Source organism: Chamaea fasciata, unplaced genomic scaffold, assembly GCF_029207755.1.
Source record: "Chamaea fasciata isolate MVZ Bird 193981 ecotype frontalis unplaced genomic scaffold, bChaFas1.0.hap1 SCAF_1, whole genome shotgun sequence".
NCBI classification, from domain to species: domain Eukaryota; kingdom Metazoa; phylum Chordata; class Aves; order Passeriformes; family Sylviidae; genus Chamaea; species Chamaea fasciata.
The window spans coordinates 11,273,766-11,279,765 of NW_027094086.1; the positions used below are offsets into that span (position 1 = coordinate 11,273,766).

The window sequence follows — 6,000 nt, forward strand, 5'->3', positions numbered from 1 at the left end:
CAAAGAACAGTTCAGATTTGCTGCTCTGATGGGTTTTTCATTGCCTTCTTTGCTAGTATTCATAAAAAAGTAAAAAAGAGGGAAAAGGGGCAATCTAAAATCCCCCAAAAAGTTTCAGATTCTTGCAAATATTTGGATGGGAAAAAATTTTGTTGTTCACTGAACACAGAGGCAGTAAGTTCTCAAAGGCAGGGCAGTCTGCCAGTGACCCAGGCAAGGTATTAAAGAATTAAGCTCTATGTTCAGCAGAAATTAACTGAATGTGAGATGTTTGAAGCGAGACACTTCTGTCTCAGTCCACATCAGAAGAACACACCTCTGTGCTCCCAGGATTGTCAGTCTTGAGTTGCTCCTGAAGTGAAGCTCCCAAACCATCCTTTTCTTATTAAAACAGTAATTTAAAGAAAAAAACTTAATCATACAGTTATAGTTCTTGGGTTCGGATTTCTAAAATTTCAGAATTTTGTCAGGGGAATGGAATGGCCTTGAATTTAGAGTTCCTTTGTGACAAAGAAAAAATGCTTCACCAGTGCATGTGCAATATTCACTAGCCACCTTCTAGACAACACCGATAAGCTTTCTCCAAACACATATTATAGGAGTCACGGTCCTTGCTCTCTTCTTAAGATGCTGTCTAGCCAAATATACCCCATAAATGCAAATCTAAGAGTCCTGTGTAATGTCAACATAAGCAGAGGCTGTGGCATACCCCATACGTCAGCCCTTGGAGACTTCTGCCTATATTCACCTGCAGAAACAGAGGCATCAGGAATTCTCATTGTCACCTCAGCACAGCCCTTCTCTCTCCCCCACAGTCAGTGCAAAGCACTTTCCCTGAATATCCTGGCCTAGATTTTGCCATCACATATCTTAGTGCCAACATAATTTTGATGAAACAGGGTCTGTTCTTTCATAAAAAAGAGCTTTAAATAAATCTCCTATGTGAATACTCAGGGTACAACAAGCAGGAAAAATCGGATTTTCAGGAGCCCTTCCTGTTGTTTTTCATTAAAATTAGAAGCAAATGCTCCCATTAAACTTGAGGAGAACAAGCCAGTGCTAAGCCATTTTAAAATATCCTGTCTGTATTGACAAAACCTACAGTCCTACTCCAAATGAAAATCAGTTCCATGCAAGAGGCTTAAAGGAACTAGACTATGAAAAATCCATAAATTAGCTCATAGGCTAATCATCTTTTCAAAGTTCTTCTTATTTGTTTCCTTGGAAATGTAAATGCAGCCAGAAGAAAAAGTCTTCAAGCTCATGAAAATGCTCTCTCTATAACTACATGAAAAAGATCTGAGGATTTAAGTAAATGATGAGTGCTCAGTAATAACCTCTTCAAAGTATGCCCTGTATACTAATGTCCTTGATTGTGATAGTCAGAGGAATAATAAAATTATACTGACTAAGATTTGCTCATTCAAGTGGTGCCTGCTTGAAGCTAATTCTCTGCATTGAAGTCAAATTCAAGCCGCTATAAAACTAATAACCAGACAGTGCAGCGGTTGGTTGGAAACCCAGCCAATGTTTCTAAAATATATGGTTGATGCCCTTCTCTTGGTTTCCATAGATTTCTCTTTTTCCTGTTCAGATTGTAAATGAAGAGGATGTGAAGGAATGGAGCTTTAGTCTGCCAAATTGAATCCAGCATAAACCCCTGCTTCTGCAAGGAGATACCTAGTAGGTGGGCGGAGACTGCTGTGAAACAAGTTAGTGGGAACATTTGGGGGGGAAATTTCTTAGAATATCATTGTCTCACAGGATTTTAAAAAGTCAGAGTATGATGAATAGACACCACTGAGACACGCATTCTGGTTTAAATCTATATGTCCCTTCATATTTCCACATTTTACAGAATTTATACTATAACATCTAATCTCAGTAACACTGGCACAGAAGCTTTATATTTTTGTTTGGATTTTCCTACATGACAGGCAGAAATTTACCCCATTTTAAAAACAGCAATGCACCTTCTGTTATTTTGCTATTCAGTTATATTCTCGGGTTCTCTTGTAGCTAAAGAACCTGTTGATTTTACTGAAGTATGAGTTTTTTCCACTCAATCAGCAAAGAACAATGTTTTAAATATATGTAATTTTTAATGTTTTCAGTCCCCTCTGGTGTAAATGCAAAACTGCAGTTCCTATTCCTCCATCCCACAAAGACTGAGCTATTCCTAAAGAAGCCTTCTTCTATACAAGCGTTCGTAAGTGGCTACCTCCTAACATCCCTAACCAAAACCTGACCTGAGATTTAGGCCACCCTACCAGTCTACCCAACATTATACCAAGACACTCTAAAATTGCTTCTTCGGCAAATCTATCATATTACTTACCTCTTTTGTCGGAAAAAGAAAGGGAGCATGACTGTCCACTTGGATAGTCCTAACTGCATCTTCCCACAAAGTCTAGCAGCAGTGAAATGTTCAAGCTTGCCTCTGGCAACTGAGGCTCCCAAGTCTCCTGAGCACAAAAAGGGAAAAAACCCCGTACTAGAAAGCACAATGTCACTTCATCTCCAAAGGTTTATTTATTGTCCACGTCATGGAAGCATTTTCACAGTGCATTCCCCAAAGAAATTCCCTCTTTAGGACTTCTGATGCCTTTGCTCAGCCAACTCAGAGGTCCTTGTGGATAATAAAGCAAAACTACAGTGTAACTCCTACCCATGAGTGGCTCTAGGAGAGTAAAGCTAACGTCCCTAGGCACCTTTGCCATCTCTGAAGGGGCTTTTACGAATGTGAAATCGCATGTACTTTTCTATTTGATGCGAAAAGAATAACAAGACATCTAATAGTCCTCTGCATGCTTACAAAGAAAGTATGTTTAAACTGTGCATCAGGAATTTTGTCCACCCTCTTATTCCTGTCCTTTCCACTAAAAGGTTGGCTTGAAGAAGCTTGGCTGTCGCCAGGGCACTTGAACTCTTACACTGGCTTCGCTGAGAGTCCGTCCTGCCCAGATGAGCCCTGCGGTAGTATCGAGGACCATCCCCCGGGCCCACCGCCTCCAGCGCCAGGCTCCCGCTGCGGCGGCGCCTGCCCTGCGCTGCTGCCGTTTGTCAGACCCCGCTCCACGCTCGCACCCATCCCGGCAGCGCCCACCCCAAACCGGGACGGTTCTGGAAACCTCAGCCTCCTTCCAGTCAGGGCCCTGACCGCTGCTTGCGGTGGAGTTTCCCTGGCATGACGAGCACCCTCCCCATCCTTCAGAGACCACACGCAGCAGGGTGAAGAATGCCCCACGCTGAGACAGCTCCTAACCCACTGACTGTGACAGTCATATGGGAGATGTGGCTCAGACCTCCTCTGGTAAAGAGACAGAGGTTGTATGTCCCACATTCTGGTTGTATGTCTCACACAGGAATATCTCGGTGAAACTTTTAGAGGGAAGTTCTGATATTTTTTTTTAATGTCTGCTCTGTAATGTCTTCTGCCTCAGGTCCTAAGTGACAAATCGGAGCAGAAGAAATTGTGGATCACGGAGGGATCTAGGTACTCCTCTACTCAAAGCAAAGCAGAAGCAGAAAGAGAAACAAAGCAGACATGCCTAGAAGCAGAGTTGTCAGGGACTGCCAGAACTTTGTTGGTGAAAGCCTGGTGCCTGCTAGCTTTATATACCTCCTAATTGGTAGTAGATTAGTTTGTTTAATGTCTGGCTTGCTCTTCTCAAGGGCTGAGATTTCAATGCTGAAGTTGTTCTGTGGATTCATCTTGACTATAATTGAACGGCTAGTGTACCAAGAGCACCATTCCAACATCTGGGAGAGTCACATTCCAGTCCCTGCTCCAAATAGTTGTGTGTGGTTTGTTTTTTTTTTTTTTTTAATGGGAAACAGGAGCCCACCATCCAGAAGTATTCATAATGATTCCCAAAGTCCCAGCTGACATGGAGTTCCCATGTCAGTATCCCATGGAGTATCCCAGTGCTCCACTACCAGCCAAAAGCAGATCTGAGCCCTTCCCACATGCCATAAATACTTCCCAGCATTCTCATCCTTTCAGACATCAGTGGATTTTTTTCATATGCTGTTTTCTGGATTAGGCAGGACCATCACAGACAAACAGGTAGAAGTATACCTTCCTTGTAAATCTCATTAATGATGAAGAACACCATGGCCTGCTTTCTCCACAGAGTAATCCAGAAATGCAAACATAGAAGTAATGAAGCAACAGAGACATTCCTGGAAGACATTGTAGTCCTCTGATACAAAAAATGAGAGAGAGACTTTGAGAGCTTAACTTGACAATTAGCCATTTAAATGTGCCTTTCAAGCTTATCTCCATGCTTCTAGATCATGAGGATCTTTGGTATACTTCTACCTACAGTGGCTCAGCACCTTTCTACACTACCCGTGTTTGTTTAGTAGAAGAAATACTCATGCTGTTGTCTCCATACATCACCCTTGCAAGGAATGGAGCTGAGTAGAAATGAGGTCATTAAAAACTGGTAAATAAGCTATTATATCCATTAAATGTGTGGATATAAATGCATGTAGTCAGGCAGGACAATTACTTCAAGGCATCATTATATCCTATACTTCAGACACAAATATAACGCTGGATCCTGCCTGGAAAAGGTGACAAGATGAAATGGAAAGTGGTTATTGGGTTGAGGGGTACTATTCCCTAGCGTATTACACAGTTACCCTGTTTCCTGGTGCATTATAATTAACATCACAATCTTGCACACGGGTAAATACAGGGAGAATACTTTGTGCTATACTCCTTGGGGGATTTAAAGGCATTTTTTCATAAGCATTAGATCTTGACCCATGCTCTCTGTCAACATGCAGTGAATTTGGAGCAACACTGGGATAAGCGGAGTGTTCAGAAATGCTCAACAGTATATTCAGAGCTCTTAATGCACTTCTGTTCTTCATAATGGGTAGAGGGGAGGAGGGAAAAGTAGTAAAACTAAATTGCCAGGATCCCTTTTTGATTTTTCCTCATCTCTTAGAGATACAATCTTAACAGAAGGGCAGACCAACAAGAGACCATGTGACATCTGGGTGAAAAGTTTCTTGCACTGTGGGCTGGTAAGGAGCAGGCTGTTTTGAAAGCAGACTCTTTGACACAGGGTCTTGCGTTTCGTCTTGCTGTCACGCTGTTACCACACCACATCACACTGTGTGACATAACCAACAAACCCTGTTGTAACCTGCCATAGCATGTGTCATGGGAAGGCAACCTGCTGCTCAGTGTTTGTAAGGGTGCTTCAGGAAAAAGGCAATCCTGCTACTTCCCCGCATTCTGAAGTATACCAGAAAGGAAGACAAACACAAAGAGCTACTGTCCTCCTGCCCATCCACAATCAGCTCCAAGCAGTCATCACTTCTCCCCCAGAACATTTCAGAAATTCCACAGTACATAGCAATATAATGCCGTTGAAATGGAGTAACGTCCCATGAAGAAAGAGGCTGCCTGTTGAAACCTACTATTTCATATTCAAGTAGGAGTTAGTATGATAGAGCTCACCACAGCAGTCCTGGCAGTGCTCATCAGGGAGGACCAGTGAACTTTTTAGTGCTGACTCAAGGCATTTAAATATTGTCTTCCACAGAAGTTTGCTGCACTAATCCTCTTCACACCTTGCCTTCTTCACAGCAGTGCTATCAGTTGGAAAGCAAAACCAAGTAACTACTCAGAGCCTGAGAACTTTACCCTTTCCTTTTTGCTACATTCCCCAGAAATTTCCAGCTACCTCACTTTGTGGGTATCCCCACAGATGACATTTAAACAAGGCACTCTCCTGGTTTGTCTTGTCCCTGGGGGATTTCCAACCTTTGCGGACTGTGTCTGTGGATAACGAAATACATTGTCATACCTCAAATTAAACACATTAAACTAAATTACTGTCTCTCATGTTCTTTCTCACTTTGTAAACTAGCAAATATGTATCATTGTTCTGACATCTTCAATACCACAGACTCACCTTTAAATTCAGAGAAATAAATTCTGTCCCACAGCTCAATAAGGTTCTTTTTATATTCACCCAG

At 42.2% G+C, this 6,000-nt stretch overlaps 1 long non-coding RNA gene across 1 annotated transcript in view; it reads right to left on the reverse strand.

Annotated features, from left to right (window-relative positions):
* The window catches only part of LOC136301337 (uncharacterized), a 71,848-nt gene extending 69,229 nt beyond the window's left edge, over positions 1–2,619 (reverse strand). The window contains exon 1 of the long non-coding RNA XR_010723853.1: positions 2,339–2,619. This is a non-coding gene — a long non-coding RNA (uncharacterized lncRNA). The remainder of the gene's footprint in view (positions 1–2,338) is intronic.
* Between the last annotated feature and the right edge of the window lie 3,381 nt (positions 2,620–6,000).